Raw genomic sequence first — 14,913 nt, forward strand, 5'->3', positions numbered from 1 at the left:
GAACAAATCCCTTAAATCCCTGTGACTAGCTACCCCTACCAGACCCTACTGTTACTGGGCTTTCATTAGTACGTCACAAGAGTCAGGAATATATCCTTCACAGAAAAAAGCAATGTAATCTTTAGCCATCATCAATGGGCAATTGATATAGTCTGACAAATAATAACTCATATGTCTTGATATATTTTCAGTGGCACTCATCATTGCATTGTGATCTTGCTACAGCCAAAAACACAGGGGGGATTAGCTCAAATGGTAGAGCGCTTGCTTCGCATGCGAGAGGTAGCGGGATCGATGCCCGCATCCTCCAAACGGCCGTACTTTTAAGCATCAACACAAAAACATTTCCTTTCCACAGTAAACAGATTCCTTAAAGCTCTGTGTTCAGCTACCCCTGGTTAAGTAAAGTTACACTGGAAGGAGCAGCAATCCCAGTTCAAGGTCTACATGCAATGCCCCCCATCTGTCTAGACTCTGCGCTTTGCTTATACAGAGCTAAAGGATGGACTGTCTGTATTTTTTTCATTTTTCACCCTAAAACAATGGAGGAGTGAAATAGTCACTGTTAAAGAAAGACTTACCCTAAACTAGATTTACTGCCTGCCACCTTTTTTTCTTTTTCACTGCCTGTGCATGTGAAGCAGGTGCTCTACCATTTGAGTTTTTTATCAACAGAAAATGTTTATCTTTAAAGTCTGTATAATAAATAAATAAACTTTATTTACTTTGAATACACTCTAAGTTTTATGTGTATGAGGTAGTTGGTTACTGGTGATGAAACACTGAACCTTGTATAGAAAAGGGTTCATTACTCAAAGCTTTTTAACACAGTCATCTATGGTCTATTGGCATCTGGTAGCCAATAATATTACGAGCAGCTTGAATCTATAGATTGAAATGAACTGCTTTATTATGATTGTCCGCTCAGTTGACAACCAGTGTTTAATGTGATTTGAGAGTTCTGTGATGTTGGGCTGCCCTTGTATGCTTGAACATGTACAGTATCTTTGTGGGGTGAAAAGACAATGCCTGTCTGGGTAGGTGATGAGAGGGATTTCACTGTGTGAACTCCTCTGTTTTTGTGACGATGCCTAATAGAATACTTTTTGGAGGATGCGGGCATCGATCCCGCTACCTCTCGCATGCTAAGCGAGCGCTCTACCATTTGAGCTAATCCCCCACATGAGTCATGCCTGAATGATGTCACCAGACACTGATAAATAGTCTTAAAATATGTAAGACAGGTCGGACTTTGAAAGTGAATCATCAGCAAATACATAAAGATTATTTCAGAGATGAAAGTAAAATTAATTTGGTTAATTGAACAGATATTTTAGGACAGTGTATTCTCTTCTTGGAGACACAGCACCAAAAATAAATCATATACCATAGCATAAACCACAGCCAATGACAAGAGGGGGGGGGTGTAGTAACTTTTACCATTTACTGAAAAAAGGCATGGGTCATTATCAGCAGAGGTTTCAGATCACCCTGTTTACATGTTTAACTTAATAACTAGAGGTGCAGTACGGGGTCTGGGAACGCCTTTGTGTTCCCCCGGACAAGCTGGATGAGGTGGCTGGGGAGAGGGAGGTCTGGGCTTCTCTGCTTGGGCTGCTGCCCCCGTGACCCGGCCCCGGATAAGTGGAAGAAAATGGATGGATGGATGCTACTGCAGAATTAAATACTACAGGAAAGTACTGAACAGCCTCCTACAATGTAAGCCTTTGCATTTAAAGATTCAGCACTAAAAACTACCTGCCCAAAATCTAAAACTTGTCCCTGAGGAAACTGAGCGTTTTTCCACAACTATTCATGGCATCTTGGGATGTGTTTTTTTTCCCATTTGGTTTGAAACTTCATTTAGAAATTTTTCTAAAACTAAGTAGCTTAATAAGGAGGAGGAGTCCAAAAAGAGGGTGAGGAAGAGATGAAGATATGTGTAATTACCGTTGTTTGAAAATAGAGAGAGGGACATACTTACGAAGGGAGAGATTCAGTGACAAGAACAGGGCCTTCAGAGCAGGCAACAGAGAGGAGGTGAGAATTACTTAAGGGTGAGTCCCTGTGTCCTCAAGGACTATACCCCCAGCTTTGTGGAGTTGTTAATAAATTCTGTTATGACCTTGAGGCTGCAGAGGGTCCTGGTGCTGTGGAAGATATCATGCCTCATTTCTGTACCAAAGATGCCAGGTCCCAGTGGTTGCTAGGATTACAGACCTATGGTACTGATTTTCCATGTCATAAAGACTCTGGAAAGGGTCATTCTTTGTTTTCTTTGGGAGGGGGGGTATAAACAATGAAAGGTGGTGGATTGGCCAGATGCTGGCAGATGTGTAAAAATAACTCAGTTGTTTGGTGGTGGCTATGGCGGAGCTACCACAGAGGCCAGCAGGTGGATGAGGGAAAGAGGGAGGCAGGAGGAGGAGAGACCTGAGGCGGCCGCAGGTCCGAGTGTCAGGTGAACTGAACTTCAGGTAAGAAGTTTATTTTCGTTATGCTGACTTTTTACCGTTAGCTACAATAACTCATACTGCGTACTAGCTAACATGACGGAGTTTCTATACAGCCTGGGTGGGTGCTATGATGTTACTAATAGTGAACTTTATTTTATTCATAAGGTTAGTTAGTAGAGTTGCCAACCATCCTGTAAAAAACGGAATCGCCCCGTATTCAGAGAAAATATTACGCGTTTCGTATTGAGGTGAAAAGGATTGCAGTTTGTCCTGGACTTCAGCTAGAATGGAAAAAGACACAAAGCTGGAGTTATTCTGTGTCTTTACGCTGCAGCTGCCTCTTCTTCTCTCATTCTCTCCCCCTCCCTCTCCTGTTGCTACTTCAATCATGAAACTGATCAATGATCAGCTGATCGGCTTTTCTCTCTTGTTTGTTTATCTCCCACTTTGCGCCAGAAAGAGGAAACCAGCGGATGTCGCGCTAAACAACAGCGGCACGTTTAAGCTTGATCAGCTGTTGTTAGAATTGATTTAATATTACTTTCTAGTATCAGCTGATGTTTGCTGGAGCCACAGCTGTAAAAGCTGCTGGTCATGATATCGGTTTGGATATGTGGTGAAAGGGAAAAATGAAGATGAAACCAGGAGATGTCCTTACTGAATCATCAGAGCTGGACAGGCGATGGAGGTTTAAGTTTTAGGTGGCATGAATGAGTTGAAGGGAAGTTATGAACTGTTTCTGAGAGACAAATAACACCAGGATCTTTTTCTAAGTAAGCTGGTAACTGTCCAGGGGCGGGTCTAGCAAAGTTTTGCCAGGGGGCCAGGTAGGGCATTAACAGGGAAAGGGGAGCACAAAGAAATACTTTTCTTTCTTATTCTCATTTAAAATGTCTAGCTTTTAATAAATAATTATCTGAATCTTGCAATCAAAGTTTTTATCTGATGTAAAATGTATAGAAATCATACATATATACCAACAACACAGTGTACATCACTGTAAACAGCGTTTGTTTTCATTCAAAGGCTTTATGGCCTTTCCTATAATACCTGGTGGACCGGTCTCTAGTCTAAATGCCAATGCCGATTTTCTGTTCCAGTCCAGCCCTGCTTACTAGCCTGACTCGGAGTTGAAGATGCCAACATCTACCTGCTCAATCATGTCTACGCCTATCTGGACCAGCTGTGAGTGTCATGATTTTTTACTTTTCCAGTGGATTCAATGATTGGATGCTTCAGTGGGGGTGATGAGATGGAGTATTGGACTGTGGTGGACTCTTTGGTAGAGAAGCATCAAATGGTGAAACCCCAATCATCTGTAGCTTAATGTGACAAACACAAGCAAATGATTGTGGACTTTAGGAGGACCAGGAAACCAGTGACACAATGTTCAATCCAAGAAGTCGAGTGGAGTGTAAAGTGGAGGACTATAAATTACACACTGACAATAAACTGGACTGGGTTATAAACACAACTGCATTGTACAGGAAGGGTCAGACCCATCTCCATTTTCTGATGCAGCTGAGGTCTTTTAATATCTGTTGGAGAATGGTCAGCATTTTCTATGAGTCTGTTGTGGCCAGTGCCATACTTGCTGTTGCTTAGGGCTGAGGGTTGTTGATGCAACTCATTAAACTGATCCACAAGGCCAGTAACGTTGGGCTAGAGTAGCAAATGTTGCCTAAGTTATCCAAATGAAACACTGAACAACACAGGAAATCGCTTGTGTAGACTCAAATGTCATCACTGGACCCGACAAATCTTTGTAATCCAAAAGTAGATTGAATTTTGAGTTCCCACATCTTGCATTTTTTTAATGCTTCTATTCATACTTTTAACTTCATGTTTTTGGTTACTGCATGGTCAAAGCCAGAAATTTCTGAGACAGAGCATGATCATGATCCACCGTAGGACTGCATTTCATAGGCTGCTCATCTTCTGCTGCTGGGTTGTCTCGCTCAGGTCTTCGTAGCAGAATGGAATATTCATTCCATTAAAATAGTACTGGGGCATCTCTGTTATTTATCTTCCTTTTCCTTTCAAATGTTTTTGGCTGAATGATCTGATCTGGAGTGAAGTGCAGTGTAGACTTTGCTGTGTGCAGTAACGATGAAATTGTTGTTTCTCATTCTCATTAGCCACGGCATTCTTAATTCAGGATTGCTTGGAAAGCCACAGAAACTTAAAAATTCTTTATTTTTGGAAGGTGCTGTTCATTTAGGGAGACAACAATGTTTGTGATACAGTTTTCCTCTGAAAACAAGTTCATCTTTCCTTGTGCTCATTGTTTCACAAATAGGAAGTGAGTCAGCTGCATTCTGCGCTTGTTGATGTTACATCACCACCACAAAATTCATGTCAGTCTTATACTCTGTGATTCCATTGGCTCACCTTTAAAATATCTTGATGGTCTGCATGGGTTTTGTATTTTGGCTCCTCTGCAACAGTCTGAGAGGAAAACTCCTACAAATACATATTCAATTAAGTCAGCTGCAAAACTAGTCGACAGAAAGCTGCTTGGGGGATTTAATGAAGAGGTTCAGTGTCAGTTTTGGATGGAAAGGAGGGGACACAGCAGTTATTTTTGTCCATCCATCCATTCATCCATCCTACCCATCCATCCATCCATCCATCCATCCATCTTCTTCCCATTATCTGGGGCTGGGTTGCAACTCGTTCACTCATGAACAAGACCCCGAAATACTTAAACTCCTCCACTTGGGCCTGGAACTCGTCCCTGACCCAGACTGGGCACTCCACTCTTTTCCAGCTGAGGACCATAGCCTCAGAGGTGCTGATTCTCATTCCCGCTGCTTTGCACTCAACTGCAAACCACTCCAGTGTGAGCTGGGAGCCACTACCTGATGAAGCCAACAGAACCACATGATCTGTGAAAAGCAGAGATGCGATTCTGAGACCACCCAAGCGGAAGCCTTTCCGCTACTTGGCTATGCCTAGACATTCTCTCGATAAAAATTATGAACAGAATCTGGGATAAAGGGCAGCCCTGGTTGGGTCCATCACCCACTGGAAATGAGTCTGACTTATTGCCGGCTATGCGCTCCACCGGCACTATGTACAATAGAGCACTGCTTTCCCCTCCTGAGTCGCTTGACTGTTTGCCAGAATTTCTCCTAGGCAGTACAAAAGTCTTTTTCCATGGCCTCTCCGAACTCCTCCCACACCTGAGTTTTTGCTTCAGACACTGCCTGAGCCGCGTTGCCCTGTTGGTACCTATCAGCTGCTTCCAGACTCCCACAGGCTAACCAAGTCTGATAGGACTCCTTCAGCCTGGTGGCTCCCCTCACCTCTGGTGTCCACCATTTGGTTCGGGGTTTACCACCACGACAGGCACCAACCACCTTGTGTCTGCAGCTCAGATCAGTGGCTTCCTCCCCCACCACCTCATCCAGCTCACCACTAGGTGGTGATCAGTTGACAGCTCAGGGTCTGCCTTCACCCAAGTGTCCAGAACATGTACAAATTTCTGTAAAAATACAGCCATTAATGTGGTAGGCATTAATACCTACCTGCAGGCTCACATAACCTGGAGAAACAAAAGAGCAATAATACATATGAATACACCACGTTTTAGTACTATATTTGGGAAAATTTCAATACAGCATAAATTGCTGTCAGATAGAAGATAGAAGAAGAAACTAAAAAAAAAAAAAACTAAAACCCATCACCAATGGGCACACTGCCCTTTCTGTACCAACAAGACTATACATGAGTACACAAAGCCAAGCCAGGGAGTAAGTGAGATTGGTGTTAAAGAATTTGACTAGCCTGCAAAGAGTCCTGACCTCAACCCGAAAGAACTCCTTTGGGATGAACTAGAGTGGAGACTGCAAGCCGGCCTTCTTGTCCAACATCAGTGTCTGACCTCATAAATTCTCTTCTGGAAGAACGGTCAAAAACAAACTTTCCCATTTATGTCCCTCTTTTTGGCTTCTAACCTCTTTTGGCTTCTAACCTCTCCAAATTCAAAGAGTAGAAAAAGCTCTCCACATTGAGAGAGAAATTTAAAGAAGACTGTCAGAAGAAAGACTCCAAACTCATTGCAGAGCTGGATCAAGCTTTGCTGGAGAGCTCTTTAGGAATAGAGCATTACATGAGAGAGATGGGGCTGATCTATGAGTTTTCTTTGCACTCACAAAAAACTGTTGATGAAATAGATGCTCTGCCAAGTGTTGTAGCTAAAATGCTGCTTGATGGATATCCTTTAGAACTCTTGGATGGAGATGCTTCTAATATTCCAGAGAGATGGGTCGCAGATGTGCTGATGGAGCTTCATAGGAAGGTTGGAGAGAAGAGCAGACTGTTGGTAGTGTCTGTGTTGGGTGTTCAAAGTACAGGGAAATCAACACTCCTCAACACCATGTTTGGTGTGCAGTTTCCTGTCAGCAGTGGCAGATGCACAAGAGGGGCTTATATGGTCTTTCTCAAAGTTGGTGAAGATTTAAAAACTGAGCTGAAATATGACTTCATAGTTCTCATTGATACAGAAGGTCTAAAATCTCCTGACATGGCACAACTAGAGGACAGTTATGAGCACGACAACCAGCTGGCAACCTTTGTCGTTGGTCTAAGCGATGTAACCATTATCAACATTGCAATGGAGAATGCAACTGAAATGAAAGATGTCCTACAAATCACAGTGCATGCATTTTTGAGGATGAGGCAAATTGTTAAAAAGCCAGTTTGTCATTTTGTACACCAAAATGTTGCTGGTGTTTCAGCTTATTCCAAGTGCATAACAGAGAGGAAACATCTCTTGGACCAGTTAAATAAAATGACCAAAATTGTAGCTACAATTGAAAAGCAACCTTCTATTAAAGCATTCACAGATGTGCTTGACTACGACATTGAAAAAAACCACTGGAACATCCCTGGACTCTGGCATGGAACCCCACCAATGGCACCAGTGAACACAGGTTACAGTAGTAGTAATATACCTGTAGCTTTTACATAATACAGCTGAATGCAGGCATGTATAATGTAAAAAAAATATCAGTCTTGACATGGAACCCTGTCGAAAAGCTAACCTTTTTCATGTGGTTAGCAGTGTGCATATAGCTATTGAGGAGGTTTTGCAGGCTGTACCTATTTTGCACATGGAAAATTCAAAGAGTAAAAGAGCAGGGAAGAACGTCTTTGTCCATGAGATGCACAGAGATGAGAAGACAAAAAGAGGGACATAAATGGGAATGTTTGTGACTGCAAAACACACAAAGGACGACTTGTACATTGGACTGTTGTTTGAACCCTTTCTCACTGTAAATAAATGCACTGCCTATTCATTCCAAAAGCTTCGCTTTTGGGTCCCTCATTCTACTCACCGTGACAGTTCCAGACCACACACATTTATTGTTGCTTCTGTCCACATCTTTTCAAACACATCTATCAGCCGTTTACCTGACAGAGCTGATTTTTTGCAGTTGCCCAAGAGCCGCATGACCTGCTCTTCGATCACATCTCTGTATTTTCTCTGTATATCTTGAGCCTTCTTTTTGCTGATCTTTAGCTCAAGGGCACAATCAAGTTTAATGCATACAGACTGTTGAATTTCTTTGGCAAGGCCAGTAATACTTTTGGAAAAATCGTTCTTGTAGTTCTCTATTTCTCTATAAAATTTATATCTCTGTCTTTTCTTTTACGGGGATTGTGTGCTTCAATTTTACTTATAATGTGCCAAATCACTACAACAGGCGGCTCAAGGCAATGCCGTCGAGAGTAATGATCTTGTTAGACAGTGTTTCTAAGATTTTTACATCCCGTAACAATAACCTCAGTTTTATCTGAACTTAGAAGCAGAAAATTAAAGCTCATTATGTGTCTAAGACATCCTGGCAGTTTAACCAATAAAAGTGGGTATCATCTGCACAGCAGTGAAAATGTATGCTATGCCTTCTAAAGCATGTGTAATGTAAACAGAACTGGTCTTAGCACAGAAGCCCCTGGAGCTTCATAATTAACCTCAGTGTGAGTGAAGAGGACTCGCCATTTAATAATAGCTATAATAAAATGTTATGGCCAACGATATCAAACGCTGCACTTAGCAGGAAAGATTTAAATATGAATGAAGGCTGAAAACTGATTAGATTAATGTCTGATGATCTTTTCTGTGCTTCTTCTTCATGTTTGTTACACCGAACATATTAAAGGATGATTTAAGGTCCACAGGAACAGTTTAATTAGACACACGTTTACTATTTTTCTTTATACTCTTTCGTTCTTCCATCACTGACATGTTCAATATGATAACTATATCAGAGGAGAAAATAAACCCTGTGTAGTTTAAAAACTTTAATTTAATCAAACTAAAATGTTGCTGAACTCTGATGGACGTGTCTTTTAATCTTGTCAACAAAATCTGCCATTTATCATCTTGTAAAATGTTCCCTCTGCTTCTGTTGTACATCTCCCCTGACACTCTCTGCTTCACCTGCCCTGTGCAGCTGGTCCAACCCCTGCCTGCCTCCTTAAACTGGTGTGTTTAAATCTCTTTACCTCTGTTGTGAACTTTACACAAAGATTGTGGTAACAAAATCAAACTGACGAGGATCTTGTTTGAAAAACACGCACTCACAAGACAAAATAAAAACAGACTGCTCAAAGCAAAAGCAGAGCCCTCACAGTTGGCAGTACAAAACACAGTGACAACGTGCGTATTAGATTCCCCTTACTCCCAAAAGCATAAATATGAAAAAATGGGATCACCAAGAATATCCTAAAAATGGCATTGAGGGGTGTGTTACAGTGAAAAAACAAAAAGCAGCCAAATTTTCATCTGAAAATGTTGACTTTTAGTAAAAACAATGCTCTGTAGTTTGATACTGTCGTTACAGACAGTGCGGATGTTTAAAGCCTTTGGACGCACATTTGAAATGCTGTCATTCTCCTTATCAACTGGAAATGTTAAAGCCATAAAATGACTTTTTCGAACGGCTAAAAACTATTGAACAAAAAGCATTGTTGAGCCTGTTCCAAAATTTGAATGTACATGTGTTGAAAGTGCGGGTCTTGTTGAATTATTAAACATACTTTCTTTAATTTTTCGAGCCACAAAACCAAAACTTTTAATTTTCTTCCGCACTTAAGTGGAAGTACTGTGGAAAGTTTTACCTTACATATACAGGGCTGACAGTACAGCTTCTGAGGTAAGTGTTTACAAGATGTTATAATCTATCCAAAGGTTCTTTGCAATTTTACATTGATAAACATTAACCTTAACATATTTGGCCCATATAAAGTACTATGGCCACACACTGTCATTTAGAATTGTTTAAATAACTCGTGTCTTAAGTCATTCCATCACACAGAAAATTAAAAAACAAACCCACATGGTTCACTTTTATATCACAAAATGTTAGAAATATAAGTCGTTCATAACAACCTGAAAGGTTGGGAGTTTAAAATGCAAACCAGTGGAAGCAGAAGTAGAAGACTATAATGTCACAGAGCACACGGTGTCTAATATTGTGTAGACATTTATAAATAAGAGCTTAATAAAGATGCTTAATTTCTTAAGACATGTGCAGGTGGAGTGGTCTTTATCAAAAGTAGAAGTTACATTTGTGGCTAAACCACTGTACCCAAATCTTTAAAAATCTACTGTGTAGGATGCTGTGTAAGTAAAGCTTGTCCTTCTCACCCACGTGTAACAAACCATCTGTTGGGGGTTGTGGATTTGTCACCTCAGCATTGTGAAAGTGGGGAAACATGCTTCTGGCTGAGCATAAGAGTTCTGCTTACAACTTAGAATCTCTGTTCTAAATGAAATTCAGATGGGTTTTTTTTAAGTGTGGCTAATGTATTATTTGACTTCTAAGGCACACACACACACACACACACCCACACACACACACACACACACACACACACACACACACACACACACACACACACACACACACGAACAACAACAACACAGCAAAGAAGAAGAGGGGTAGTTTTACTATGCATCATAAAAACGCAATCATGCATCTTCCAACTGTATCTTTCTGTTCTGACTTTAGAATCATTGGTTGTTTACTGATCCGTACTTTGGGAGTCGTACTGTTGTGATACTGGGGAGAAAAGGGTAAGGTTTGATAGACTAAACCATTACACACAAAACTTCAAAAACCTAAAGAGTGAGTGAGACTGCTAGCTGTGTGGTTCAGCAATAAACTTATCTACAAATGTGTTAGTAAAGAGTGACGTGTACTTCTGTACCATTAAGCAACGGTTTAACAAATTTCACTGCAAACTATAATAGGAATCTGTATTTAAATAGAACATAGTAGTGATGGATTAAGTGCAGGAAACACTAGTATAAGGTGTCTATGGAACAAATCTCCTTCAACGTTCAAAATGACCAAAGTGATGACTACAAGCGTTTCTCTCAGTTGGTTGTGTTTAGGGAAAAAGCAGCTAAATACACTGAGACTGCTCCACACTGTTAGTGAGTTAACTCTGGATATCTGTAGATTTTGTCAAACTTGGAGTGAACAAAAGCAGAAAAACAGTAAAAGATGCAGACAGTGAAAGTCTGGTTTATTTTATGAATACAATGAAACATTTTACAGTCCACAGAGCAAAGTAGCATACATGATAAATAGATACACATAACACGGACAGTGAGAAGTAAAACTCGTCGACTTACCACGTTATATTCTGTGAACTTAAAATAAACCACAGAAATTAGAGTTTAGTGTTTTAAAGTCATCTATTAAAAACATGAGTCAACATTACTGAAGTGACACTTTAACGATGCTTCATATCACAGTATTTATGATGATAAAACATGTTCTCTCATTAGCAGATGTCTGCGCTGTCACTTGTCATGAAAATGTCCAGAGCCAGGGTTCAGCTTCCTCTTCAATTACCATTGATCATTAATAGGGCGCACAAAAGATTTGTCACATTATCCCCATAAACAACATGCTTTTATAGAAATCATTGTGACACAAATATTTAGATTCTTGTTTCACAATGTGCATGAACTCAAAATCTTTAGAGTTTCATATTTATAAAGTATCGCAAAGAATACATTTATACCATCGTATGAGCTACACTTCTTGTAAAAAATGAACTGATTGGAAATGCGTTTGAGAAAAGCTCCTGCTGTGACCTTCCTTCTGTGAGGGCACACACTCACACACACGCTCACACACGCACACACACACACACACACACACACACACACACACACACGCTCACACACACGCACAGAGAGAGAGAGAGAGATCATTAATACAAAGGACTGGAGCTGGTTTTGGATTTTCACTTGTTGTTGTTGTGAACAGTCACATAAAATTAATTCCAATTTTTTTGCCTTTGCTTCAATTAGGATGTTTCTTTAAATCTACCATACCTTTTATTGTTCAAAAAGTTTACTGATATAGTAAGGAAGTAGCTAGGGAACTCAGTAAGTATGAGCAACAATAGCTTAGGGACAGTTTCTCCAATAAAGAGGAATTCATCATCTGCAGTTCGTCAAAAAGTGCCATTAAAACAATTCAGCAGATCCTCAAAGTTTGGATACAACCTGTTTTCAGCTGTAGAGGTAGAGGTACACCTCATGCACTTATCAACATACAGTTTAGAGGCTTGCATTAGAGCGCATTGGTGCTTGGGCATCTTTTATTTAGCATGGTTGTACCATTGTGAATGTAGCTATATAAATAAATACGCTCAAGAGTCTATCGTATGTTTGTGATGCAATTAAAAATTTGAAAATATATTTTTAAATCAGTAACTTTGCAAATTTAGAGGAATTGTTTTCGGACAACATATGTGTCACATTTTAAACAGGGTTTGTATAATCAGCACTGACATACAGACATTTATGCACTGGGTATAACAGACATGCTTACCGTGTGAAAGGCCCGCTGATGTCTTGGAGCAGAGAAACACACTGTATTGTTGCTTTTCTCTGTTGTATAAGCAACGTCCGTAGGTCAGAAACGCTGTGTGCGGGTAGCAAAGGCAGCTCCAACGCACATCCAGGCATCCGTGTGAAAGAAAGGTGTCACTGCAGCTAGGCTCTCAGGATAGTCAGGCTTTTATTTATATTTGCATTCTGGTGCGTTAAAACTAGCAGCCTCTGTGTCCCGCTTGGATCATCATTCCGAAAATTCAGATATTTAAATAAAATGGTGAATTGGCTAGCGATGAGGAGCCACTTAGATCCGTAAAATGAGGTTTGATTAAATTAAACTCTTATGAACTGCGATGTATTCTAACTCTCTGCTGATGTGTTCCAAACAAACGATGTTTTCTACATGTCCAAACTGTGTGCTAACTACCTCACACCACTGTGTCTGGGAAAAATAAAAAGTTAAAACGATATACCTTGCGGCAGTTGTGAAGTGCTGAGGAAAATACTGTGTGTCTGATGGGGTGTTTTTATATAGGTGGATTTGGTTTCAGTTGGCCTCTGAGATGCAGATATAAAGAGCAGGTTGTAAAGAAAAAGTGGAAAAAACTATCATGTGTAACACTGTATTTACCTTGTGTTTTTTAGATGTGTTTTTTGCCCTATATAGCTTTGTGATCCTGTAGAAAGAAAGAGAAATACACATTTTAATGTTACTATGTGTGAAACAGGTAAGATTGCTTCTAAACAATGAGGCACAAACTGTTTTGTGTGAGAAGAAGAAACACAAACCTTGTGTAAGTGCACGTGGGGTGTCCCGGTGTGCCGAGTTCCTAAAAATCAGGCTTTTGTTTAGAAAAGAAAACAGTTTGAATATTTTATGATATACTGGTGTATAAATTTAAGAATCCATTAATAGTCTTGTTTTACCTACCATATATGTTGTCCATGTTAAAAAGAACGCTCTTAGGTTTGCTGCCCGTGCTGATGAACGAAGTGTTATGCTCTCAAGGGTCATTGTAAAGGGTTAGTGTGCCTGTTTAGGACATTTTTATATAGGTTGGGGCTTGTTTCAGTTGACCTCTGAGATGCAGAGATAAAGGTGTGGGGGTGTAAGCAACAGGTGAAAACCTGTTTGGAGGATCGGATGGTCAGTAGAAAGTGTAATGGCAAGATAAAAGGTGAAAAACCTTTGGTGGCTCCGCTGGACCTCTGATATAAGATAACAAGATGTTTGTTTGTAATGAAAACTATGCAAGTACAGTTGAGATGCTCTTGATAAGGATGACCTCTTCTGCTGACTGTAGGGGGTCTAACTGTAGCCCCCCTCTGTCTAACTGTTGCAGAATTAAGAATCTGAAGTATCAGAGCAGGAATACCTGCTGTTTGTGGTATTCTGTTTGAAACTATTACCCCCTGTGTGTTTCAGAGCGCTAAAGAAAAAGCAAAATGCTCCTAAAACAGTTAAATCATCTATGTTGAATTAAATGCTATGTTGGGGGGGGGGCAAAAATCTACAGGTATATTACTACTTACAGTGAAGCTGTAGCAGATTTCAAGAAAAATCTTTTGGAAATAATGAAAGATGACAGAGGCAGAGCAGCCACAGAGATCCCAGATTTTCTTGAATGGATGAAAAGTCTGTGGAGAGCAGTCAAATATGAAAACTTTATCTTTAGTTTCAGAAACACTCTTGTGGCTCATGCTTATGACAACCTTTGCAAAGAGTTTAGTCAATGGGAATGGGAGTTCAGAAAACACATATTCTGCTGGCAGACAGAAGCAGAGTTAGAAATCATAAATACTGACAATGAATCAGAAGTTAAAACTTGGGAAAATGTGGTCCATTCCAAAAAATCTCAACTGTCTGGCAAATTAACAGACCAAAAACAGCTAATGATGGAGAAACTAAGTCACTATTATAAAAGAAAAGACAGAGATATAAATTTGATAGAGAAATACAAGAACGATTTTTCCAAAAGTATTACTGGCCTTGCCAAAGAAATTCAACAGTCTGTATGCATTAAACTTGATTGTGCCCTTGAGCTAAAGATCAGCAAAAAGAAGGCTCAAGATATACAGAGAAAATACAGAGATGTGATCGAAGAGCAGGTCATGCGGCTCTTGGGCAACTGCAAAAAATCAGCTCTGTCAGGTAAACGGCTGATAGATGTGTTTGAAAAGATGTGGACAGAAGCAACAATAAATGTGTGTGGTCTGGAACTGTCACGGTGAGTAGAATGAGGGACCCAAAAGCGAAGCTTTTGGAATGAATAGGCAGTGCATTTATTTACAGTGAGAAAGGGTTCAAACAACAGTCCAATGTACAAGTCGTCCTTTGTGTGTTTTGCAGTCACAAACATTCCCATTTATGTCCCTCTTTTTGTCTTCTCATCTCTGTGCATCTCATGGACAAAGACGTTCTTCCCTGCTCTTTTACTCTTTGAATTTTCCATGTGCAAAATAGGTACAGCCTGCAAAACCTCCTCATTAGCTATATGCACACTGCTAACCACATGAAAAAGGTTAGCTTTTCGACAGGGTTCCATGTCAAGACTGATATTTTTTTTACATTATACATGCCTGCATTCA

General features: G+C 40.2%; 2 non-coding genes across 2 annotated transcripts; one reads left to right on the plus strand and one right to left on the minus strand.

The window, feature by feature from the left end:
* Window positions 1–237: 237 nt before the first annotated feature.
* Window positions 238–310, plus strand: trnaa-cgc (transfer RNA alanine (anticodon CGC)). The gene has a single exon. It is a non-coding gene; the product is annotated as a tRNA-Ala (tRNA).
* A 797-nt stretch (window positions 311–1,107) lies between these two features.
* trnaa-agc (transfer RNA alanine (anticodon AGC)) lies at window positions 1,108–1,180 on the minus strand. Its single transcript has one exon. It is a non-coding gene; the product is annotated as a tRNA-Ala (tRNA).
* Window positions 1,181–14,913: the final 13,733 nt, after the last annotated feature.

The sequence above is a fragment of the Oreochromis niloticus genome, linkage group LG15, assembly GCF_001858045.2.
Source record: "Oreochromis niloticus isolate F11D_XX linkage group LG15, O_niloticus_UMD_NMBU, whole genome shotgun sequence".
In the NCBI taxonomy this organism is placed as follows: Eukaryota; Metazoa; Chordata; class Actinopteri; order Cichliformes; family Cichlidae; genus Oreochromis; species Oreochromis niloticus.